Genomic DNA, 27,731 nt, shown 5'->3' with positions numbered 1-27,731 from the left:
CTACCTGATACAATGTTCCATAGGTTTGGATCTCCTCAGTGCAAGAGGAATATGCAAAGCATGGACTATAACAAGAGACTCCGAGAACTGGCCCAATCATCACTGGGAATCCTCCAAACCAAGGATTATGCTAGACCTCTCAGAGGGTCTCAGGCTGACTACCCTCACTCTTCAACCCCACATTCAGAAGCAGTTCTCTTAAGCCAAAGGGACATTCAGGGGTCTCTAAGCTTTCAACCCATTGTCCCATCAACTAAACTGCTTCCACGGGTTGGGTTTATTCTCTGCATTCTTCACCCAAAATGTTTTAGACAATAGATTCAACTATAAGAATAAAACAACAAATCCTGCAAAGTGGCTTGAGGGACTTTAAAGTTTTTCGTAGCTTCCATACAATAGAAAGTTTGACAGGTTAATTCCCTTTTCAATACTAAAAATTGACATATCACATGAGAACATCTTAGCACAGGATATTTTTCCTCACAGAGCATTTATTTCAGTCTGTTCACAGCAGAATATTCAATAATTATTTTAAAATTATTTCATTTTCTGTTTATAGTCATTGTTCATTTATCATAGCACTGGGTTGTCATGATAACTGCTTCGAACGGCAGGTCTCCTTGACATCTCACAATAACCTTCAGGGATCAGGGGTTTTTACCCGCTTTTTCCCTAGATCTGTGATTTCAAGTTATTTCAAAAAACATTAAGTTGAGTACATTTCTTTCACACACACAAAAAAATTATTCTGTCAAATTAGAAGTCATCAAAGTAGAAATAGTTTCAGAAACCACCATTAACAGAAAGCTACAAGAAAAATAGAAAAGGAAAAATGCTGAAATGCTGTTTCATTCCTTTTTTTTTTTTAAAGCTGAGAGCATGAATAGAAAAAAACATAAGCAAAATAGTCAGGTAAACCTATTACCCACAGGAACTACATGCTTCAAAAAATGTTCTTTGAATATAGTCATTAGAATAAGGTTTATTATTCAGATGACGTTTGTTCCCTTTTAGTCTCCTCTTATGGCTGCAATATGTTTTTTGAATGCCTAAAACCTTTCTTAGTACCTAAGAATTCCCTTAGATTTCATGAATTAATGCAAATGGTAATCACAAGTGCAAATGAGTAATTGGTAACACAAGTACCCATCTGTGCTTGCAATTAACTGCCTTGAGCAAGTAATTGCCTGTGTTTACAAGAGCCTACTTAGAAATCTCAACTTAAGCATATATTTTTCCAATAATTCTGCCATAACCCACAGCAGAACTTTTACTTGGGACAAATACTTTTAAACAGCAGCTGAATACCCTATAATCTTTAGTCTTATAAAGATTATACCTAAGAAGCCACCCCCATAGTAATTAATTTCGAAAGAGTCTCACACTTGTATCTGTTTAGGGCATTTTCCAAACAAAGCAGGCCATTTGTCCAGGAGAGCCCAGCACAGTTAATCCTCACAATGGCTGCTCTCTGTTTAAGCACCTTTAAGAGATTTCTCAAGCTTCAGGTAATCTTCTAATTAATTCACTCAGCAAATATTTTCTGAACACCGACTGTATACAAAGTGTTCTGTTCTAAGTTTTATACCAAATATAAAAATGAATCGGAACATGGTATTTTCTCTTAAGGAACTTACAATCAATCATGACATAGAAGATTTGAAGCTAATTATCCAAAACACAAGTAGCTTTGTAATTTAAGGACTGCAAAGGTGTACCTGTTACTTTAGGAAGCCATGCCCGGCAAAATAGACATGTGTTTTGGTTAAAAATCACAATTGTGACAAAAAGTATCTTTAGATCTGAGAGTTCACCAAGCTGTGCCCCTGGCCCCCGCTCTCCCAGATTGGCCTGACTGCCTTCCCTTTGCGAGGTCAGCCAATCTCCTTGCCAAATGCCCTGATGTTCTCATCTCTGCCCCTTGCCTTTAAATACCAACTGTTTACTGACAATTCCCAAATTTAGATTTTCAGCACTGACTTCTCTCTCATCTATCTACCTTGTCAGCATCTCCACTTAGGTATCTAATAGTCATATCAGACTGTTTCCTAAAGCAAACCCGAACCCATTCCTCAGACCATTTCTCTGTCTCAGTGGTGGGGAGTCCCAAAACTTTGAGTCATCCTTTCCTTCTCTTTTTCTCTCACACTGGACATCCAACCCATCAGCTAATCTTTTTGACTTTACCTTCAGGTAGATCGAGACTCCCACCACTCTCACAATCCACCATTATCACCCTCGCCCAAGCTGCCAGCATTTCTTGCTGGATTATTGCATTCACCTCCCAACAAGGCTTCCTTTGTCCACCCTAACCCTTTTAAAGTTATTCTCTCAGTCTGTCATCAGAGTGGTCCTTTTAAAAGTCAAATTATATCAGTCTTATCAAAACCCACAAATGGCTTCCCATCTCACTCAAGAGTCAAAGCAAGGTTCCTCTCAAGAATTTAAAAGAGCCTTCATGATCTATCCCAAAACTTCGTCTTTCTTTTTTCATCTCCTACATCACCACTACCTCCTAGTCATTTTGATTCAGCAAAAATGGCTTCCTTGCTTCTCTTTACAAACACCAAGCTCACACCTAGTCTCACTCACTGGGATGCTCTTCTCCAGGTGCCTGCATAGTTCCTTCCCACGCTTTCTTCAGGTCTCCTTTTCAGAGGGGTCCGCCTTGAACTCTGAGGTAATACAACAATTCTTGCTCACTACCATGCTTCCTAGCCCCTTACCCTGCTCTTGTTTTGTTTATACACCTCCTGCTATGCAATATACATTTATTCTCTACTTTCCATATTAGAATGCAAGTTCCATGAGGGCTGAAGTTTTGTTCTGCTAAGCTTCCTAGCATCTCAGTGTCTTCCAGGTAACAAATTCAGGAAGCAACAACATTAACACTGAGCTCAGAATTTCAGATACTCAGCTTCCTCACTAAAAAAATGAAGCATCATCTCCTCACTAAGTAATTAAAGATATGAAGAAAGTGTGACTAAAAGGTTGCAAAAATAAAGGTAAGACCTTCAGAATTCAGCCACTTAAAAAAAAAAAATGAACAAGAAACTCTTCCAGATGCTAAAGGATTGTTTTTTAAATGTGCATGAATGTGTGTGTTAAATGAATTATGCTTTGCTAAAATCAGGATGCCAATTTTAAAGATTTAACTTGATTTATTCGATTCTTTCTAAGGTGGGAAAGTTTAAACCATGATCTAACTCAGTAAATAAAAAAAATTTTTTTTGAAAGTGTATAACTTTCAGATAAACTTACTCTTAAAATTATAAATTAAAATTTTAATTGGATGATCATGTTATCATACATTTTCAAATTCTGTACCAATAAAATTATCCTTCATGTTTTTAAAGTATATCCAGTAGATCATAAAGTCCTATCTTGCTGTTTAATAACAACCGCAAGATTTAAGGAAGAAGAATGAAAAGAGAAGGATGAATTATTAAAACAGGCAAAATTCTGTGGCACAGAATTTTCTCTTCTCTAGCTGAAATACTAGTGCTTTGTGTGGAAAAAGAAAAGAACATGGAATATATATATATAAATATATATATATGCGTGTGTGTGTGATGTATATATATACATATACATATATACACATATACATATATATATGTATATATATATCTTTCTTTCTTTCTCGAAATGGGACAACAAAGCTATGAAGGAATTAAAAAAAGTAGGAAACAACAGGAGGTTCTTTAGCAATAAATAACCCTAGGGTTTCTGCTTGTGTGCTAGGAAATCAGATAGCTGCAATAATAGCACAATTACATGGGGTGCTCTGAGCAGTCAAATCACAGATTTTTCCCTTGAGCTCTGGCTCTACAAAAAGGTCATTAAATAAAATGCCATATGTTCCCATTTTCATTTTAATTACCTCTTTAAAATGCTAGGATTTGGGGGGCAACATGGGAGTCGTGTACATTTTCAATCACATAGGACTCAATATTTTAAATCATTAAATTTTCATTACACTCTTCCGCAGTTCACAAGCTACTCTATTTATATTTAATATGATGTGTTTAAGTAACTTGTTTAAGACCATTTAAGACGTTAAAGAGAACAAAAATGAGACCTGCAACTGCAGTTCTGCACACTAGCTGAGCAACTTTGGAATCCAAACTTCTGTGGGTCCCTGTTAAAGGAGAAAGTTGGTCCACAAGATCACAGCAACATTTCCAGCCATAACAGTCAATGCTTCCCTATTCTTGATTTTAGGATTGAACTTTTTGTCTCCATATTGTGTTTCAATTTAAGACTCTCAAAATTCATCATCATTTGTTCTCTCTCTAAAGGCATCTTGAAGACAAGCCCCTCGAGTTTTATATCAACCAAAACCCCACTCATATGAGTGCTTATTTCTTTTACAATTTCTTGGAGGAAACTTGTGACATCAGTGAAAATGGATACCCTCTCTGTCCACATTATCCAATAACCCATATTATAATCTTACCATTGTGAATTGAATGTTTATGTCCCCCACCCCAAATTCACGTGTTAAAATCCTAACCTCCAATGAGATGATATTAGGAGGTGGCACCTTTAAGAGGAAATTAGGTCATTTAAAAAGAGGAGACATGAGAGCTTGCTCTCTCCCTCTTCACTCTCTGCCACTGTGAGGATACAAGACAGCCATCTGCAAACCAGGAAGTGGGAAGCGAGCCTCACCAGACCAGATCGGCTGGTACCTTGATCTTAGACTTCTCGGCCTTCAAAACAGTGAGAAATAAATATTCACTGTTTAAGCCACTCGGTCTGTGATAATTTATTACAGCAGCGGGAGCCGACTTAAGGCCCTTACCACTCTTCATATCATGAGGCTGTCTTATTTCACTTCTCAGCTTTTATTGAGCTAAACAATTTTGGTTCTTCTTGTCTTATCTCCATAGTTTGTTTTCCTACAGTTTAATAGTTTTCTTCACCCTTCAAATTGCTCATTTTTTAAAGCCTCAAGTGGCACGATAATATGAAAGCCTGATTTATACTGTTTGAGTGGAAATTTTCCTTGTTCTTCCTGCATGCTAGGAATTTCTTTTTTATCTCAATGTAGGGAAATGTAGTTATTTTGTTTTGTTTTAATCAATCATACTCAACTATATTGTTACCTCTAACTCTTTCTGGTTACTCTTGCCTATAATCAGTAGTTATATAGTCTTCATTTTTATAGCTTCCATTTCTAATAGTGGAACAAAGATCCGGCCACTATCACCCTATTATGAACTGAATTATGTCACTCTGAAATTCACATGTTGCAACCCTTCCCCATCCTAGTCCCACAGAATGTGACTATATTTAGACATAGGGTCTTTCAAGGGGTAATTAAGGTTAAATAAGATCATTATGGTGGGCCCTATCCAATATTACTGGTGTCCTTTTTGGATACAGACACACATAGGGGGGAGACCATGTGAAGACAGGGAGAATATGGCCATCTACATGCAAGGAGAGAGGCCTCAGAAGAAACCAACCCTGCAGACACTTTGATCTCAGACTTCTAGCCTCCAAAACTGAGAAAACAAGGTTTTGTTGTTTAAGCCATCCAGCCTGTGGTACTTTGTTATAGCAGTCCTAGAAAATCAGGCTCCTCTTCTGATTATGACCTTGGAGGAGAGAATAATATTGCTCATCTACCCTCCATACCCACTGCTCCCAGAAGGAGTAAGGTCACAAGTGTGTCTCATACGAGCACACACAAACAATATCGATGGCTAACAAACAATGTTGATGGTATTTCACCATCTTTGCTGTCTTGCCTAGTTCCATTGATAGAGGACAGATTCAGGACTCTCACAAGAAGAGAAGCATATTCTTTAGTAAATTAAACTAGATCTTCGATATTCCCCTTTATTTTCTTCTTCACACTCAAAGAATTACCAATAGACTAGTAAGTCCCAGGTAGGCAGATAAATAGCCAAAGTTTTTCCTGAGGAAAAGTGAAACCAGATTTACTCCGATTATCTTTCTCCTGATCTTACCCCCAACAGCTGTTTTCCCAGAGCTTATGTTCCAAGGGTCCAGCTCAGTAATAACCCTAGGGAAACGAGCCCCTTTTTCAAAGCCTTATATTTGAGCCTGGTATCAACACCAGAAGATTCCTAAAGACAGTCTTACTCAACAGATTATCACTGTAAATAGTTTAATATTTTGACCTTTCCACTTTCTCTTCATTCATTTCTTCGGAAACACATTTATTGAGCATCTACTGTGTACAAGGTTCTACATAGAGGCCAGGACTACAAACAATAATAAATGATCAGCAAATCAGCTAGATAGTGATGAATTCTAAGAAAAGAGAATGCGAAATTACTGAAATTAGAATTTTAAGATTATGAGAGAAAAAAATTCCAAAAACTAGATGCCCTATTTTTCCAGGAAATTTATAAGCTTAAGAAATCAAAACAAACATATCACATGCATTGGGCAGACATTCAGATGTGATGTGCTAACTAAAGGCATGTCATGCCTCACAAAGAGAGAAGACATATGGACCTCTTTGCCTCTGCCTCCCTGACAAATATGCTGATTCATTCCTTTGCAACTCCCCTAAACAGACACCATTTACATGCATGTAATGTAGCCAAATTATTTTACAAAATGTATTTCAATTTTTCGAACCTTCTAACACCATGTGATCCCTGTTACTTTGTTTGAAACAAGTTTCCACTAGGCAGAGGGAATAAATAAACAGTGTGCTGTTAGCAGTTTCTGTTGTCTGGGTAAAGGAGAATGGAGGTGGCAGTGGCAGCAACGATGGCGGGGGCATGGCCCAGAGGAAACAGTGCAGCTTTTTCATGTGGCTCTGTGAGAGAATCATGCAGTCTGCTACAGGAAGGGGGAAGATCCTGAACCCGCTCAACCGAGCGCCTCAAGGGCAGTGGTGTTCTCTCTGGAGGCACGTGATCAGGAACAAAGGAATCTTTATTCATCTCTTTCTGCTGTACTGCTTTGCTTTATATTCCTTATAAGCAGCTGAAAAAGACCATGAGCAGCCCTTTTAATCAGCTGTGGAAGAGATGAAAGGTTTCAGAAGAGAAGCTGTCATTTCTGAGAAAGGTTTATTCACATTATAGAATAATCTTTGAAGAAAAGAACTGTACAAGACTGATCTTTTAATTATAGAGGGATAAATACATCTGTGAAATCCAGCAATTTCACTTTGGATTACTCTCTCCTTAAAAGCCAGATATTCTGTCAACGAAGGTCTCAATTTGAAAATGGCTTCTCTCCCTAACACATGTCTTTGAGTACACCCCCTTACCCACCCCACATCCAAATTTTAGTCACTATTTGAGAAACAGTGAAGAGAAAAATACACATACTTTCTGAGTTGGGGCTTGGGGCCTTATATATGTTCTGTTTGCTACCAAACAAGCTCTAGGGTCTCAAAAATCAGATCAATTATCTATGAATAATATTACAATCACACTGTCTTATAAGATATATTTTTTATTTATCCAAAAATCCCAATACATTTTCATCTCACTCACAAATCATATCTCAGCTCTGACCGAAGAAAACAAGAATCAAATCTTAGAGCTTTTGGTGTACCTCCACGATGCTGGGGGGGGGGGGGGCTGGGGAGGCGCAGATATTCAACAAATATTTATTGAATTGAAATGACACCATTCGCAATGCTGGGAATTCCACCACCCAAAAAATCACGGTTTCTTCTGGTTCCTTCTAGGTGAACAAGCAAAGACAATTCCTGGCCCCTAGTGGGCTGTATCTTTACTGATTCATATTTTATATTGTTCCTCTTATTAACACAGTCTAGAAGCAACTCTCCTGCCTACACACAAGTGGGCCACGAGCTTTCTGACACCACTTTCTTTTTCCTGCTATTTCTGGATCTTGAGTCAACCCTCTTCCTTGGGGAGTTCAGAGGCTTTTGTAAGTTCTCATTTCAGGAAATCCCATTTAAAGTTATCTCTCCCAGAAAGAAAGAAAGAAAGAAAGAAAGAAAGAAAGAAAGAAAGAAAGAAAGAAAGAAAGAAAGAAAGAAAGAAAGAAAGAAAGAAAGAAAGAAAGAAAGAAAGAAAGAAAGAAAGAAAGAAAGAAAAGACTAGCTAAAGGAAAATATCATCAGTCTTCTCAAGAACTATTTCTTTTCTGTCTATGTTTTGGCTACTTTTCCCTAAAATCCTCTAATAGGAAGATATTTACTCAATATTTTAATATCCCTCATTTGTGTTATCCCTTAACTTTGTAAGGAATAAAGATACTTTCATAGATGATATTTAGATGACTTTCCAAAGGTAGGTTGATTCTTCCTATTATTTAGCAAATTTTTATTCTGAAGCATCTTATTTCTATCTGTTGGTATCAGTTAAACTGTGTTTCCAGAGGTGAGTGCCAAGTTTTGGTTCCTCCTGTTTTCAAAATTATCTTCTCCCCAAGTTAACTGTTTCTGGGGTAGGTTCTCTGAGCAACACTTCTCTGTTGACATACCCTGTGGTGAAAGTCTCTTCTGTGCCCAGATAATTGTTCATTATTCTCAGATGCTTCCCTCAGCATTCAGGGCCAGGCTCCAGGAACCATCATTTCTTCAAAATAATGTAACTAGCTTCCGGACATGTTTTCATCTGGTTTCTTCTTAAATCCTCTTCGTAAAAATTTTGAGACCAACCCACCCAATTTTAATCTAAGTAGAGAGAGAGAAAAGGAGAGACGGTGTCAAGAAATTTTCTCTTTATGATGGGAAAGCATAATTATCTTACATGCTGTAACTGTGTTTCTTCTGTACTCCCAGAAAGCTAACAGGCTGGTCAGGGAGACTCAGAGGCATACTCTGGGCCAACATAGTCCTCTGCTTGCTGAAAATGTGGTGTCAGTTCACAGTCCCTGACTCATCCCTTCGATTTCCATTCCTCTGTTTTTACCATTGCCCTGCTGCCAGGTAATTACCTACACTGATCTCTTAGGCAGGTGGAATTCCCCGGAGACTGAATGGGCTCCACTGGCATGGGGAAGCCCTTGAGAAAGACTGGTTCAAATTCAGCATTGCACACATTCTTAATATTATATTCTTACACAGAATTATATACATTTGTTTGTAACTGTGTTTTTACCTCTTGAAAGGTCACCTCCATTAAGGGATGTCGCCTCTTTAAAATAAAGACTTTGTTTCATTGATCATGGTTTTCCCAATGCCATATACATAGTAGATGCTCAATAAGTAATTGTTCCCTCTTCACTTACTGTTTCTTCTTTGCAGGGTCATCAGAAACTCAGCAAGGAGACTTGCAACAAAGGGAAGGATCTTAGCAAATCACACTCACAGAAATAACAGTTTATAAAACAAAGCAATAAGAGAGACTCCTCTGGAATCATCAAAGGAAGAAAACCCTGAAACGAGCTGGGGAGAGGGAGGAATGGTAGAAGAGAGGGAAAACCACAGGCCAGGTGTCAGAAATAAGAGGTAAATGTCTTAGAAAATATTAGCCTAAGACAAGACCAGACACCTAAATGCCATCCTAGAGTGTAGAGCAGCTGAAAAAGATAATGAATGACTTTGGCATTCCTCCCCATACTCCCCCACTACACCCTACATCATGGACCTCCCCCTGGCACCCCAACCAGGGAAGTGATGGATAACAGCTAATAGCTTCCTTCTTTTCCTCGTGTCTGAGTGCTTTCCCTCTCCTCCCTTATAATCTTTTAGGCATGCATTCCCTTTGATAGGGTCTTCCTTTATCCCCCCCTCTCCCCAACCCCCATTCCCTCCTTTGAAAAATAACCAACCATTTGGAAGAAACTCTTTCTTCACTCTTTTCGTTAGCTCCACCACCACCCGTTTTGCAATGGAGACCTCGGTCTACCTTGCTTGTTTTACCTCCCTGCCCACAGACATTCAAGCAGACCTAATCTATAGGCCTAATCTTTACTTATCATCTATACCCAAGTAACTGATTAAAATAACTTAGATTTTAGTCTCTGATCTATAAAGAATTTCATGGAAGATCTCAGACCTTTCCTTAATGCTAGATGACATGATGAATAGTTATGTTTATTCTTCTGTTATCTCTATCTGCATTACATTGATGTGGCGTGTTCTGGGGATCAGGGAAAATAAAAATATAACAACAACAACAACAAAAACTTGCACAATCCCGAGGCTATCTTAAAATAAGAGCCATTATTAGAAGGACAATAGCATCAAAGTGTAGTGCTCTGATGTCAGCCAGTCTTAGATATGAATCTCAGCTTTACTGTAAAGCTTTGAGCAAGTTACTGAGCTGCTCTGAATCTCAGTTTTCTTATCTATGAAATGAGACACTAATGCCGACCACCTATCTTGGAGAGTTGTTGTGGGTTTTTAAGCACTCTGGCCCTTGGTTCTTCCTCCACTTCTCCATCAGATCCCTAAAATCCCAGGTATCATGGAGCAAACTCCACCGGCCTAAGCGAGATACTGTACCAGTTCTGTTGGGGTTTTTTGAACTATGTTGACTTGTTTAAGATAAACTTCAGCCTGATTTCTTTCAGATTCAATGAAATTTCTTTCAGGAAAAGGATCTGTACTAATTTATGTGACTGACATATAGAGTGAGCATAAAGTTTTAGGAAGCCAGCAGTTCCCTGAGGGCTGCACATCCCGCGGACGTCTCAGGGGCCGCAAATTCATACACCGTGCTTCCTGTATGCTCTAAGAGCATATACGTACATGTATGTGTATTTACTAAAGGGAAGCAGAGTTTGCCACCTCAAAATATACCTTTGGGATACTGATTTTAAGCTGGTTATTTTCAGACACAAGGGACTCGGAAGAGCCTTTGAATCTTTACATGCCTAAATAAATTTTGATAGAGAACCTGCTCCAGGAAGGGTGATATTATCACAAATAACTCTGTTTTAATATAAACTAGTGTGTTGATAGAGAGGAACATAGCAAGGCCCATTTGTTCGAAGTCTTCTCTGAGTCCTCATTGTTAAAGATGGCCCAGCAAACATTTATTTACCAAACATTTGTGTTTCCATCTTCATGTGAATTGCCTTCCTGCCCTTTGAAGTCCCAAACCACAACCACCCTCCCCTCCTCTTCAGCTCCAGCATGACATATAAGCCACCACTGCCCCAGCTGTCATTTGGTGTCTCATATTCTTATAGCACTCCCAGGTGTACATCTGTAATATATTTTGGACATTTTTTGTTAACCTGTCTCATGTTCATTGGCTTATTAGCTCAGCCGGAAGAACTTCAAAAGGTGGGAGGAAAATTATTTTTTGTACCCCCCACAATATAAACAGATATAGCCACATATATTTTAAAATACCTAGTATTGCTATGTTTTAAATGTACATATAAATGCTATTAATAAAATGTAAATTTATCTAAAAGCATGACAATTTATAAAAGCTTTTATCATTGTGCTATTTGCTTGGTCAACATATGCTATTATTATAATGTTACAGCAGGTATGGTCCTAAATTTTTAAATTTAATATTATTAATATTTTATTATACTCAATATTGATAGTATTAGTAATATTTGATTGTTAATAATAACCAACACTTATTATATGTCAGGCACCATTCTAATGACTTAACACATAACAAATCATTAAAATCTCTCAATTACCCTATGCGGTAGAACAATGATCATTTTTAACTTATATATTAGGAAACTGAGGCACAGAAGGGTTAAGTAACTTGTCACAGAGATAGTAGGAGGCAGAACTGAAATTCAAGCTCAGGCATTCTGGTTCCAGAGAATGTTACCAAGCTCTTATTTTCACCCTTAATCACTTGAGAGAGAGCTCAGCTATTCAATAACACATTGGTGCCACCGTTTTCAATTAGGAGATTATTGGCGACCTCAACATTGAATTCATTTTCTATGAAAATGGGCATATTTCTAACTTCGTACAAAATGAAACATATGTGTATACTATGGCTTATATTTGGCCAGGGACACAAGAAATCTATAGTAATTATTTTATGAAATGAACAACAAATTAATTCAAACAAAAAATGACAATAATAAAAATACTTCATGCTGCCTGGTCTGCCCACATATGCTCCTGCCCAAGGAGATCATACAGTCCAGAGTGAGTTTCCATTAATGGCATTGTCCTTGATGACCCTTTTGTCACTATCTTGTTGCTTTCTCTACCTCCATTTGGAAACTAGCTTTCCAATATTGCGCTATTAGATTATTTGCTAAAGTGAAAGGTAACAACAATCACAGCAAAAGAAGTGCAACTACTAAGGAAGTTAAATGAAATGCAGTAAAAATAGAATGACACATTTCAAATTTTCACCTCTATACTTGAGTAATATTCACACTCACACCCAGGTTCTATTTCACTGATCAAACATTCAAGAACATTCATTGATTCTCTGCCATGTACAAGGAATTATGTAGGAAATATGTAAATAGAACAAAGAATGCATCAATCCTTTTAGAGTACAGTCTAAAAGATCCCAGGCAGGGCATTCACTCAACCAGCAACTATATTGCAAGGTAGAATGTTATCAATACTGTTGGAGGGACAAAATTCTATACATGTTATGAAAGGGAGAGATGACTCCAAGAAAACCAGTCATCTGATAGGAAGCCTCCCTGTCAACTCTCCCAAGGGCTCTCTAGTACTCCCAGAGCCACCTGGAAGCTTTATGCAGATCAGAAAGGCAAGACCTTCTGGAGACACCTTTACTTCCTGAGACCAACTTATCTCAGGGTACAAAGGCGCAGGGTACAAAGGTGACCTTCTTATTCCATGTTCTCTGCTAAGTCCCTACCACTTTCCTTCAGCTTCTTTCTTTGAGTTATTCAACATTTCTGTCTTCTTCCCTATTATCTCTTAAGGTATGCTATTTCCTAGGAATATTTCAATTAGGCAACAAATTTCATATTATGTTGATGCTTGTTAGTTACCATTCAGAAGGTGGTATTTTCTAACCCAAATTAAGACAATTTATGCTACTTAGAAACTTATAGTCCCTTTAGCATTAAATGTTCTATATCTGATGACCTCAAAGCATCTTTTCTTTCCCTTCTGAATCGGAATTTGAGTCAAAGATGTTGGAAAAGCCAGGTCAAAAATGAATTTAGTAAAAGTAAGGAATCTAAAGAAAGATTTGAAGAGAAGAAAGGCATGAACAACAAAGCGATCACAGGAATTCTGACAGCACAGACAGATAGGATACATGGACTCTTGAGGGAAATAGAATATAGACAAATGTCTACTTGATGCAAATAGCTACAAAGGTACTCACTGATTTGTGTTCATGCCTCCATAAATTCTAAACTATAGAATTTTTACTTTTCCCAATGCACCCTAATAGTCCTATTTGCTCATTTATAAACCTTACATTTTGTTGGAGCCCCAGTCTTTTGAGCTAAAAATATTGGGGCTAGTTTTTTGTGTTTTGTGTGTGTGTGTGTGTGTGTGTGTGTGTGTGTGTGTATGTGTAGTTTTTTGTTTGTTTCTTTGTTGGCCCCTGGGATATAAAAGTAAATGTTACATTAAAGTTCAGAGAAATTTTTCAGCTTAACTTTCTATGCCTCATTTAAAAGGACAATGTTGATGCTAATTCTTTTTCAAATTTAGCAAGTTGTGCTCAGGAAGTAATTCTCATTGTCCTTTGCATTGTTTAAAAGACAATGTAATCAAGTGAGAAGGTCATTTAGATCCCTGAAGATTATGTATTCTAAATTCAGCATTCTCACTAATTTGTATTATCGTATTAAGCCATTTCACCTCTCTGGCTTCAGTTTTCTCATCTGCACTTGGCATATAGAAGGTCTTTTATAAATACCTGTTGAATGAATGAATTAATAATATTTACTACCTTGTAAAATAATCATGAAGCGCTAGATTTTAAGCTCCACGTGGAGTAGGCAAGAGTTGTATCTGTTTAACTTACCATGTAGATAACAGAATCTCATCAAAAATATGGTGAATTAATGAATAAATGTAGAAAATAACAAATTACATGATAGTCACCCTACTTTACAAAGTTACTAAGAATAACTTGATTTTAGGCTCAGAACGAAGAAAACTATGTTGATCATATTAACCAACATATTTCAAAATACCTAACACTCTGGCATTTGTAGGTGTTCAATAAATAATTTTCAATTAATGAATGTTCAATAATAATAGATGTAAAATTATTTCAAAAAGTACAAAGCATAAGGCATTAAGACTCTCTTTTCCTCCTTCACACACCTGTACCAACAACCTCTGTAGAGAGATGGCTCCAAAGTAGGAGGCACAATGAATTGGAAGAGGATAATATAAAACCTTCTGATGCACGTCTGGCTCTCAGGTTGGAAACAGCCATGTGGTAAAGCTCAAAATATTCCAAGGATATTTAGTGACAAGAGTCACATTTAGAAACATAATCAAGATGTTATTCTGGGTGCATTAGCTATGATATTTTCAGCTGTAAGCAACAGAAAACCCTGCTATAAAATGGCTTAGACCACAAAGAATATGTATTATCTCAGAAAGAAGTCAGAGGTAGAAATATACAGTTTCAGGGTGAGTATTTGGGACTCAACACTGCCATCAAAGACCCCAAGCAGTTTTCTTCTTTCTGCTCTGCCATCTACCAAGATGTCTTCAGATGGTTCCTCTCAATATTAAAAGATGTCTGTCACAGAACCAGGCATCAGTGGATGACACATGTAGAGGAAGAAAGAATGGGAAAATGAAAACCTTTTCCTGTGACTTGCTTTTATCAGCAAGGAAAGCATTCTCAGAAGTACCCCCAAGAGAAGTCCACTTACATCTCATAGGTGGGAATTATGTCACATGTTCATTCCAAAACCAATCATTATCGAGGAAAATTAAAATATTATCATTGGCTTGGACCTGTCAGGATTTATCCCTGGAACTGAAGAAAAGGCCAGTCTCTCCTCTGAGTTTTATGAAAAAGCTCCAGAGACAGCAGTAATGAAGAGAGAGATGTAGGAGCCTGGCAATTAGGTGGGTGTCTACTAAAAAGAGAAAATACTGTGCTTTCAAAATTGTTCTTTAATGCATTTGATTAAGATTCTGTGGGTCTAAGACTTAAAAAATTTATTTTTTAACCTTCAATACAAACTCAGAAGAGAGCATCTAGAAAAGTTATATGAAACCTATCTAGTAGATAAAATTCCATTGCTCAAAAATCGATGTTGCTTCTGTTTTAAAAGTCACCTCCAGTGGCTCTCAGATATCATTGTCTTTGATCCACAGAAAAAATATATTACACATCACAACTTTTTCGTACACAAACACTTCACAACCTTCAATGAAACAACACTTGCCCTTGCTACCGGTGAGCATGCTTATGTTTACTATCCCATTCTATTTCACTCTTTTTTTTAACTGTTTATCCTGGTTTCAGGACCTAGTAATGTGTTGCAACCCCACTGTTTGAAAAACATTGCTTATTCAAGCCTCTGGCAAGTCTCATTATTATTTATTAAATGCAATCGTGATACTATTTATTTCCTTTAATCCCATGAGTATTGTTATTAACCCCATTGAATAGCTGAGAAAACAGACAGTGTACATGATTTGTCAGAAGCATAGTCAGTGTGTGCCAGCGGTGGAAGTTAGGGGGATGCGGCAGACCTCAAGTAAAGATGTTCTGATTTTAAATACATGTTTTATAAGAAAAAAATGCAATATTTACTTTAGTGAAGTCTTTAGTTTCTTCAAATGGCAACTGTAAAAAGCATAATTCTCACACGAGCATAATAAAAAAATGGCCAAGTGCAATTATTCATGGCTAATTACTTCTGCCAGACCAAACAGAGAGTTGTACAGTTCATCAGACAATCCATTATACCTAATTAAGGGAAATTATTTTGAGATGACTATGAAGCCTATTAGAGAATGTTTTGTGCTAAGATTTCTAAAATGTTTTAGAGCAGATATAGTTTGTGAACCATGAGTTTGCAGAACTAGAACACAGATCTGGAGAAATTGACTTGCCCTTTCTCCCCTCCTCTTTTAACTTCAGGGATCGGGTCGGCCCTAAAGGTTTTCTTTCAGCCATCAAAGTACCTTTTTATATGGCATTAAAGTTATTATTTGTACAATTAAATTCTAAGCAGGAAAATTTCTTTGAGCTTTATGGCCCAAAGTCAGAACCATACATACATACATACATGCATGACCAGCTAAGGAATTGTCAGTCCAAAGACACAAAAAACATAAACAATGCACTCTCTGCTTCTCAGATTTGACAACTGGGGCACTACAGGCCAAACCTACATTGTGACACAATGCATAGCAATGTTCTTGTCATCTCCTTCAAAATAAAAAAGAGCAGAGGCTGTCTAGAGTCTTTCTTTGACCATGGGCAGACATTCAACAATGACTTGCCCCATCCCTGGACTCTCCAGTTTTCAAAGTGTCCCAGGTGAGGAAGCTAACCAGTGGAGGACAATGGAGCAGCTGTGGGAAGCAGAGTGGAGAGGAAGCAGGAGCCAGGGGTAAACAATGGAAAGATCACTCAAACTTTGTTCTCACTTCTCTCTGACAGATGGAAAAGCTGACAGACCAACAATCATGGTACAGAGGTCACAGTGCACCCTGACGGACTGAGCCAAAGGCTCTGTTCAATCTGAGAAGCCCTGCATAAATAATAAAGCATTGTCCTCACCTCAAAGGAGACTGTCAGACTCTCAAACTATGCTGGCCTCCTTTTCTAAGTAACATTTTCAAGAAGTCCATGAAATCAAAAGGGCTCTGAATCCAAAAGACCATATTTTCAGAACCAGATATCAGAACTGCAGGCCCATGAAGGTGTGCTGTTGTTCTGTTTTTGATTTGCATGAAAAGTTGTAGAAGGCTAGATAAATTTCACTGGTTGCAGATTTAATAACTCATTTTTATTAAATAGAATGAAATAATATGAAGTAGAAGCTGTCCAAGTAAATCTAGGACAAGCAGCCTTTAGGAAATGAAAAAAAGTAAAAATATTTCAGATATGCTTTTCTGAAATTCAAACTGTGAAGTTTAAAACAGACTATTTCTACTCCCCACAACTATAGAGCAATCAAAACAGGCTCATAGACATTGGGGGGAAAAATATAATTTATATTGTCCCTGATTCTCAAATAAAACATGGACTCGACAGAGACAAATAAGATTTCTACTTCTTCAATAACTTCCAAGATTTCTGGTAGTGCCTAATACAATAGAGGGTATTGTTACCTGTTTTCACTTAATGCATTATTTGAGAATAGGGAAGAATCTTTACTCAAAGAAGAAAAAACTACCCCAACAAGTTTATATTTGACTTATAATTTTTTTTTATTTATATACAACTTTAGAAATTTTACTTCTGTGTGAAGGGAGATACATCCATCCATGATTCTGTGAGGTGTCCTTTTCAACATCTCGATATACTCAATTCTGTCTCAGCTGAAAATGTCAGAAAGTCTGGGATCCCAGGGAACAAGAATCGCAGAAGAATTCATATCTCCTATTGGAAGGCAGAGAATATGTAAAGAGATAATCAACTAGACTGTAAAGTTATGGATCTGAAAAGATGCTCTATATTCCCAAGAAGTCTATGGTGCTCAGCCTTGAAGACCAGTAAGATAGCCTTAGAAATAAGCAAGAGTTTCATGACCTGGGACTGGGAAAGACAATAAATCAGAGTCTCTCTCACAAACCTTCTGACATTCAGCAAGTGTTAATACTACTAGCAATTATGCACTCTATACAGGCAATAGTATAATCATTGTGCTTGTATTAATGCATTTAATCATCACCATTACGTCATCAGGAATATAACCATTATTATTCTCATTTTGATAAGCTAAAGTTTATCAAGGTTAAATAAGTTGCTCAAGTTCACAGGGCTATGGTGGAACCAGAAGCACAACTCAGAAATCTGTCCATAGACCCATGCTCTTATCCATGACACTATATTGCCTATTTTTACATTCATACATACAGTACAAATGTGTGTGTATGTGTTTATTTGTGCATATGTATGTGTGCACATGTGTGTAGTACAATTATATTCAATCCATACAGTCTGTTATAGAAACTGAATTGTTCTAAGGTATATACTTTTAGCAGCAGTACTTTGGGGTCATAAAAAGAATGGTAAGCATGATAAGAAACAAAAAATAACAAGGTCAAAGGATTACCAAGCCTACAGAGTGGATTAGAGATTCAGCTGTTCTCCAAAGGATTCACTCTCTACAGTAAACAGAGTATTTTCCTCCAGAGAGGTCATTAACATTAAGAATTGTGAGCATGGAGGATAACCTTATTTGACCAGACTCCCTACTACATAATTCACTTAGTAATGTGGATTAGACTAAGGCACAAAAATGAATCTCAGCTTTCTTGAAATTAGATCGCCAATTCCCCTGGTAGGCAACATTTATAAATAGGAAATCCAAATTACCATATTAGAGAAGCTGCACTCACCACTGCTCCATCTGATTGGTGTATGAGAAGAGGCATCAATGCAGGATGTGGGGATGGAGCAGATCACTGAGTACCAACAGCACCTCTCCTTCTTTTGTACCAGTGTACTCTGCTTTGAAAACAAACAAATTAAGCACAAGGGCTCTAGATAAATCATCCGATTCTGTTTCATGCCCTCAGGGAGATGGATGCTTAAATGACATGATCAATAATCTTTTGCTACACCTTTTGCATCTCCATGGACAGAGGTTCTACCTTGTCCTTGGGTGTCCCAGCTCAGTATTTCACAGCACGGACAGGAAAGAAATTCTCTTTTCTGACCAAGCATAACCCTTAGTTTAAATTAAATCCCCTTAAATGTTCCATGAGCACAGAAAACAGTTTTGTGCCTTCTTCCTAGGGGTTCCTATTACCATTGGCAATGTACTATTTTTCCTTTGTACTTTTCATCATCTGTCATTTTTGTTACATTTCTTGGGGACTTCTGTAAGACTCCTCTGTGTGTGTGTGTGTGTGTGTGTATGTGTGTGTGTGTGTGTTTCACTCCATAGTAAATATTCTTTAAAATAACATTGAAATAATACATTTTACGGTGGAAAATTAGAAAAATATTGAAAATCCCAAAGAAGTTTTTTAAAAAAACCCATTATCTTATTTTTCAAAGAATATAACTATTTTGATATGTATCTTTTCATATGTTAACGCACATATGTGTTTTTGTGACTAGTTTCCCATGTCACTAGTTACTACTCTTTACTAGAGAGCAGTAGTCTTTGACCTAAGTATGTCCATGGACTTCACATAGTCCATGAAGTCTGTAAAATTATCTATAAAACTTAATGTAAGTACATAAGTGCTTTATTTCCAAGTAGGGAGTTGACTGCTTTCATCAGATTCCCAAAAGTGTGCATGACCTGAAAATAGTTAAAACTTTTCACTTAGCAGTAATATTTTTAATGGTCACATAATATTCTACCATATGAACCTATGAATCTTGCTAGATATAAATTATACTGCAATTAACACTTATGTAACTAAATCTTTTCATGCCACTCCAGTGATTTCTTTAGAGGGGAAAAAAATCCTGAAATTACAACTGTTCCAAGGATATTCGCAGTGAAAGCTTTTAATACATGTTGTCAAATTGCCCTGTAGATAGACAGGGAGTGTCATTCAGAGTCCCAATAGGAGTGCACGCAAACGTCCCTTTTTTCAAACAAGCCTTAACACCAAGTCTTATTTTTTAACTTTTCCAATTTTATTGTTTAAACTAAAATATTTTCCTTTTTAGGTTCAGTGGGCAGTAGTATTTGTAACACACTAATAATAGATTAAGGTACTCAGAGCATGAAGGAAGAATTAATTTGTCCTGGCTGGCCTTAACTTTGTTCCCACAGTGACATGGTATTGCTGATTCATCTAATGATCATCTCTGACCCACAGGTCTTTCACTATAATGACTGTGACTAGTCGGTCCTGTAATGAGCTTTATGGCTTGGTTTCCTAAGTGCCTACTCTCACCTTCATATCATTGTCTTTTGTCCTGTTTGCCTATGACTGTGCTTCCTATTTAGTACTATCGATTGTTCCGTTCGATGCAGCATTACCGACAGGCTAAATAAACACACCCTCAATGTCTTTCATCAGTCAAGATATCAGTGACTCCTAGGATGATAAGATCATTTGACATACACCCCCTCACACTGATGCCAGATCATTGGAAACAGCCTATGAGAGGATTGTCAAGTAAATTTTCTACCTAATTGCAGTAACCCTGAAATTAGACTCTGGCTGAACAAACATAAAATCACACTGAAATCAATAGAGAGTAAGAGTGCCCAAAAAACCCTTATGGTGAATAAGAGGGTGAGCTCTTTAAATCTCAACTACCCCAGTTGCTGTCTGTATAACCTTGAGCAAATATCTCCCTGAATCTAAGCTTTGCCACAACTCAAACAGACAAATAAAGGCACTTGCTTGGTGAGCACACCAGGAGTTGCCTTCATTTGAGCTGTTGGGAAGTTGTAGTACTCTTTCTACACAATATTTGTGGACTACCCTACAGAAAAGAGTAACCTCATGCTGCCCTTCTTCAAATATACTCTCTGTCTCTCTTTTCATATCTAACTTCTTCCTGTGATATGTCTCATATTCTGACATATGATATTTAATTGTTTGGTTTTCATCTGGCCTCCTTCACTGGAATGTAAACCTGACAAGAGCAGGACTTTTTCTTTTGTTCTGTCCTTTCATGCTATCACCTTGGGGGAAAAGTGAATAAGGTCATTGTGAGACTCCAACGATTTAATGTATCTACAGAAATCTGTTAGTTTTCTAGAGCTGTCATAACAAAGTACCAAAAACTGATCGACTTAACAAAAATGTATTACCTCATGGTTCTAGAGCTTAGAAGTCCAAGGCATTGGCAGGACTGGTTCCTCCTGAATGCAGGGAGAGAAAATCTGTTGCATGCCTCTCCTAGTTTCTAGTGCTTTTCTGGCTATCACTGCAGTTCCTTGGCTTATAGATGCATCACCCCAGCCTCTGCCTTCATCTTCAGTTCACATGGTGTTCTCTCTGTATGCGTGTTGGACTTTGTGTCTAAATTTCCCTACTTAAATTAGGATGCATTCATATTGGTTTATGGCCCATTCCAATGACCTCATCTTAACCGGATCATCTGTAAAGATTCCATTTCCAAATAAGGTTACATCCACGCGTACTGAGGGTTTTGACTTCAACGTTTTAGGGGGAGACAAAATTCAAGTCACTTAGTGCCCAGCACTATGCTAGCACTCAATAACTATTAACTCTTCTTATATGTTCACATTATGGGATCATATCTTACAAAGAAAATTAATTTGGTCTAGCATGACAGGTTCTCGCAAGTTACTATGACATAACCTCACTCCAAAGAGCTATTAATCAGACTTGCTGTGTCCCTGCCTATGCCTTTGGCTCTGAGTATGGACCCATGGGGAGATAAAGCAGCTATGAAATTAAAGCCTTTGCCATCATTGCAAACCCATTATTTTATAGTCAAGAAAGGAGAGGCTAAAAGGCGATACCTTCTGCGAGTTCTTATAATTAGTTAAAGCAAAAGCAGGACTAGAACCCAGGCTTTCTCACTTCTGTCTCCTTTCCTCTTTTATAGAACTCTATCCACATATATTTAAAATAATTACAATTATGGACACATTCAAAATAGATCGATTATAGAAATTTTGCTCATAGGTTAGTCTAAATGGTTAATATCAAATAGAGGATGTTTGACTGGAAAAACAAATTGACCCATAAATGTAGTAACTGACCTTTGACAAAGGAGCAAAGACAATACAGCGAGGCAAAAATAGTCTCTTCAATAAATAGTGCGGAACAACTGGATATAAAAAAATTCAAAATAAAATGTAATATAGACACAGATACCCTTCACAAAAATTAACTCAAAATAGACAATATTTCTAAATGCAAAACGCGAAGGCATAAAACTCCTAGAATATAACATAGGAGAAAACCAAGCTAACCTAATTGATAAGCTGGACTTCATTAAAGTTAAAAACTTCTAATTTGCAAAAGACATTACCAAGAGAATTAAAAGAAAAACCACAAACTGGGAGGAAATGTTTTGTTTTACATTTAACAAAAGAGTGTTATCCAAAATATACAAAGAACTTTTAAAATTCAACAAGAAAAAAGCAGAAATATATTTATAGTTATATTAAATGATTTATATTTATATTTATATTAAATATATTTTAATTTATATTAAATATGTAAAAACCTATTTTAAAATTTATTTACATTAAATGTAATATATTTAGTTATATTATATTAATTAAATTATATTAAAATATTTATGTTATTAAATAATGAGCTAAAGACCTAAAAAGACGCCTCACCAAAGAAGATACACATATGGCAAATAAAGTGATGTTCTACATTATTTGTCATCAAGGAAATGCAAATTAAAACAACAATGAGACACCACTACTCACCTATTAGAATGGCCAAAATCTAGGACACTGACAACACCAAATGCTGATGAAGATGTAGAACAACACTTGTACATTGCTGGTAAGATGCATAATGGTACCACCGCTTTGAAAAACAGTTTGGTAGTTTCTTATAAAACTAAATATACTCTTTACCATATGACACAGCAATCAAACTTTTTGGTATTTACTCAAAGGAGCTGAAAATTTACGTCTACACAAAAACCTTCACATTGACGTTTATAGCAGCCTTACTCATAATTGCCAAAGCAGAACTGGAAGCAATCAGATGTCCCTCAGTAGGTGAATGGATAAACTGTGCTACATCCAAACAATAGAATTTTATTCAGCACTAAATGAGAATGTGAAAATACTCTGTATGATATTACAGTGATGGATGGATATAATACTCATTTGTCCAAACCTATAGAATGTACAACCGTGAGGTAAACTCCTGAACTTCAAGTGATTATGATCTGTCAATGTGGCTTCATTCTTCATTAAAAAAAAAAAGTACCATTCTGGTGTGTGATATAGACAATGGGGGAAGCTGTGCACATGTGGTGACATGGGGAATAGAGAAACCCCCATAATTCCCTCTCAATTTTGTTATAAGCCTGAAATTGCTCTTAAAAAAATAGTCTAATCAAAAAGTGAGACATTTCTGGCCAAAATTAACTGCCTTATTTAATAAAATCTAAGATTTCATCTATTGTAAGAGACACCATTTTTTTAATTTACCACCAGAAAAGAAAAAAAAAACACTGTCAATTGATGCGTGCTTACATTTTAAGAAAGGCTCCTCACAAAATTTGAGGTGTTAAAGTATGAAAGTCTCTGAGTCTCAAAAGTCATGAAATATGGTAACATAACCCCTCAGTCATTGGACAAGGCATTTTATGTATATAAGTTCTGTTTTCTAGACTGGATCAGTATAATGTAGCTTGAGGGAAGGATAGGTAAAATAGGCTCTAAGACACACAGAATTGTCAATCTAGATCCCTCCAGAGACCTAACATATCCTCTCGAAGTTTCTATCAAGCCAAACTTGTGTTTTGTACCTCCAGGAACAAGAAGTAACCAGCAGGAGAGAACATTTTGAATCAAACAGATGAGGGTGGAGAAGAGAGGAACACAAAGAAATCCTCTGCCAAGGCAAACATACAGGCAAAGGGAAGTAAGAGAATGACATTTCCTTTGTAGATTTTGTGAAGGAAAATTACAAAGATTTCATAAACTAGTATCTGGAGCTGTGACAACAGCTGTAGAGGAATGATGAGCACCCTGTGAGGACTAAGAACCTGCAAGATTTACTCTTGATGTCTCCAGCCTGGCATAGGACCAGAGCCGCCTCTGGCTGGTATTTACAAAGAACTGGTAAGGGGCCAGTTGGCTGTCAGGAGCAGGTTTCTGTATCATTTATCACACACAAAGTGCTCTGCAGCTGGAAAAAGAGACATGATAGCTGCAGCCAATCAAGCCCAGCAATAGGACCAGCAGACCCTCCCTTTCTAGTCTCAACCCTGTCCTCAAGCACAGACAACTGGTAAAAGCCCAGCAGCATTCAATGAGAAAGAAACTGCAGAGGCCATGGGGAGTATGGTTAAGCTAGTAGAGACAACTTGCCACGATAGTCATTCACTAAGTATTTATTCAACACCTACTATGTTCTAGGTCTTGGGGTAAAGGGGTAAACAAGATAGCACATACGTTCCGGTATTTTTAATTTGGAATAATTTTGTGCCCTGGGCTCTTCGTATCTTCTGTAGTTGCAACAGAAGGAAACCACCACAACTTGACCCTTTGTTCAGTCTCATCAACTACTTCACGTTCTCTCACTAACTTACATTTTCCTACCCTCCCTGCCCTTCCACAGGATCGGCACTAGGAATGCCGGCTCAGCAGAGTAGCCCAGGAAAGCTAACAGCCCAGCTAAGCAAAGAAGTCGGCATTTCATCATAACTTTGGAAAATCTGAAAGTGGCTCACAGGAGAAAAAGGAAAGAGGACAGATAAAAGGGGCATGATTGAGATTAACAAGAAACAGTATGGCCTCACAGCCTCCAACCGTGCACTAAATAAGTCGGTGCAATTTTCTTGGGAGGTTAAACACTGATGGCCATTCAGGCTGACAGTGGGAGCTGGACAGTTGACATTTACAACAATGCTCAATGCAAATCAAGGCACTTGCCCCCAGAAATGGAATTTCATAGATTTATCCCTTGAAAGGCCATTTCTCTGACTAGTCTGGGTCAGCAGTTAAGCTGAAAGAGAAATATTTCTATTATTTGGCAGAGTTTTCCAAAGCATCTAGTTCATTAGGCGAGAGAGGCCTTTAAACCGTCTGATTCTGGTGTGGTCGTCAGGCAAACAAAATGAGAAAACATCAAAGAACAATCCCATTTCCAGAAATGATTAAGTACTTCCTCTGAAGTCTCTAGCGTTCCCAGTGTGGGGGGTGGACCTTTCGGCCCAGGTGTCCTGGCGCCATTCCAGGTCTGCAAATATCTGCAAATAACATGCTCTGATAATTCTCATGGCTTCACCTTGAATAAGTAAAACTTTCCACCCACACCCCTGCTATTCCAGAAATGGATTAAAACCCAGAGCCACTCATTAGTTGGCCGACCTTGAAGAGTCACAAAGTCTTAAGCAAAGCTTCACTGGTTTGCACCTGCTGTTCCCTCCACCTATGTAATTGTGACTCCTCCCACAGCAATCAGTAATTCCCTGATACGTTGTGTTTTATTTTCTTCATAGCACTTAATGTTTGACATTATCTCAATTCTTGGTTTGTTTGTTTATCACAGTTAGCTTCCCGAGAAGAGACCGTGCCTCCTATTCACCTCTGAATCCTTGGTCAAAAAGGATTTCTGGTATCTAGTAGATCCTCAATAAATATTTGTTAATAAACAAATGAAAGCTATTCAAGTTATTTGCGCCAGAGTTCTATAATAATAATAGTAATGATTATTTTAAAGATCAAGTAAGATCATATGAATGAAAACAGAGCCTGGCATATTGTAAGGTGCTTTAAAAATATTAATTTAAAAACTGTATTAACATTCCTAATTCTGCATAGCACTTTTTTTCAGATGACTTTCCAGAAACAAAAAATCTGAAATAATTTACACTTAGATATGATTAACTAGCTAATCATGGCTCAATATATCATATTTAACATTCTAAGCTACCATCTACTGAAATTGCATTATAAAGTTAAAACTTCAGTGGGGGGAAAACCCACTATATTTATCATTTGTAATGTATACTAATTTCAAAAATGTAGAAAAATAAACAACTTTAAAAAATATACATGGTCTTACCTCTCTATGGGAAAAATAAGGCTATGTTTTAGCCCAAAGAAATAACTTTCTAATGGTACAATTTCAAGTGATGTGATTGGGTGGTGGGAAAGATACTGGGAAGGGAGCCTTCCTCACACCTTGAATCGTCCTGTATGATGCTACTTTCTGGCCCAAGTCTGGAATGTGAGTAACTTCTCTTGCTTTTTAGACTAGGAAGTAAGCAAAATAATGAGCAGGCATACAACTAAGTCTCAGTTGGCCTCAGTAACTGACATCAGAATATGCTTGACTAGTCAAATACCCTGAGGAATCAGATTATTAGAATGTGGTGGCTGGAAAGTAAAGAACAGAATAAGAAGACACCCTCCTTTTACCATGTGAGGGACAAAGATTGAGCTAAATGCTCTTTTATTAAGTAGAATCAGATTTGCTTACTCTCCAATGAAAATATTCACTTGTAGCTTTTATTTTTTAATTTTTTATGGCCACTATGCTGTACATTACATCTCCAGGACTTGTTTATCTTATAACTGGAAGTTTGTGCCTTTTAACCACCTTGATCCATTTTGCCCTTACTTGATTTAATTCATTTCCTCTTTCTTCTAGCACTCAATTCCTGGGCAGTAGAGTTAATGACCAAATGATAGGATGTCAAGAAAATAAGAGGCCTAGTTAATCCAGCAACTTAACAATCAAGGCATAACTGATCCATCCCCGTCTCCCTCACAAGTGTCCAGTTTCTTCTACTGAGTGAAAAGTACTATGGACCCATCCGTAGCATTTAGTGAGCCTCCTCTTTTCCTACTCTCTCACTAACCACAGTCAGCAACAATGAGAGTTCTAAGGTCCTGGAATAAAAGTTAGGATCTTGGGGAGAGCAGACAGGAGGCATTTTCCTGTCAAAGCCTTGTCTCTGATATTCATACTTGAGGTGAGTTCCCCCCATAATGAGATGTCAGTTTACTTTACTTTTCAGAGCTGCACATTAAAAATAGGAGTTGGACTGGCAGAGGCATCTCTACTGGAAGCACAGGGATGTGTTGTCACTTGCTGGAGGTGGGGGAGATCACCGACAAGTCACAGCCTTCCTCTTGCATTTCTTTGTCCCTGCCCTCTCAAATGACAGATCTGAGGAAGAGGAGGAAGGCTAAAGGAAAGGAAGAAGGAAAATAAGAACAAAATTAAAAGGTCAGTTTCCAAATGGAACACCACTACATTTTCATATGCCATCTGCTGACTCCTGAGTCTGGGGATGTATTATATTGTCAAAGAGGGCCAAGTAGCCTAGCTCTCAGCCAAAATAAGAATAAAAACAGCTTCATTGAGCTTCAATGCTCTTTACCCACTAGCCTGTCTAAAGACAGGGCCTTAGACAACAGGAGAAATTCCAAAGCTATGAATCTTAATAAACAGCACTATTTCCAGGAAAGGCAAAACCCACGTTCGGATGTAAAATAGCTAAAATTTCATTTGAGTTTTTGTTTTTCTTTGCTTTGTTTTGTTTTCCCTAAAAGGAATTTATAAATCAATTGGCTTCTTTGTACTGTCCTCTGTACAATACAGGGCAGATTGCCCAAAGGGGAAAAACCTCCATCCTTGTCAGACTAAATAGTAGCTCAGGTCTGGGCACCGCACACTGGAAAGCGGGCAGCCATGTGTGGTGCTTTCTCAGCCTTTCCAACAATTCCAGTGCCAACTTCATGCTTTTAGTTACAGTCTGAGATGAGTGCCCAGCAGAGCCAGGCACAGCTCTGCCACCCTCCACTCTAGCAGCGAACGCCAGCCCAGTGTGCAGTTCCTATGACACAACCCCACTCCACAAGTTCTAGGAGCTCTGGAGAGTCCCCATTCAGATAACCAGCTGACCAGATAAGCATGTCAGGGAGTCACCTATCTTGCGCTCAATGAACAAGTCAGCTGAGAGGCTACAAAAGGAACAGAGCCTGTCACCAAGGGGTTGACTCTACTTTTAAATTCTATTCTGCCTCCAACCACATGTATCCAACACAATTTAATACCCCGATCCAGATAAAAC

The 27,731-nt window shown here is 37.6% G+C and overlaps 1 long non-coding RNA gene across 2 annotated transcripts; it reads right to left on the bottom strand.

The window, feature by feature from the left end:
- Positions 1-17,261: 17,261 nt before the first annotated feature.
- LOC118613616 lies at positions 17,262-20,967 on the bottom strand. 2 transcript variants are annotated; one of them, XR_004955549.1, is made up of 3 exons: positions 20,788-20,967; positions 18,398-18,509; positions 17,262-17,435 (listed from the first exon to the last, which is right to left on the bottom strand). It is a non-coding gene; the product is annotated as an uncharacterized LOC118613616 (long non-coding RNA). The 2 variants fall into 2 exon arrangements; XR_004955548.1 differs by having other exon boundaries at positions 18,398-18,506.
- Positions 20,968-27,731: the final 6,764 nt, after the last annotated feature.

Source organism: Rousettus aegyptiacus, unplaced genomic scaffold, assembly GCF_014176215.1.
Source record: "Rousettus aegyptiacus isolate mRouAeg1 unplaced genomic scaffold, mRouAeg1.p scaffold_m13_p_2, whole genome shotgun sequence".
In the NCBI taxonomy this organism is placed as follows: Eukaryota; Metazoa; Chordata; class Mammalia; order Chiroptera; family Pteropodidae; genus Rousettus; species Rousettus aegyptiacus.
This window is presented reverse-complemented; position numbering and strand designations above follow the sequence as displayed.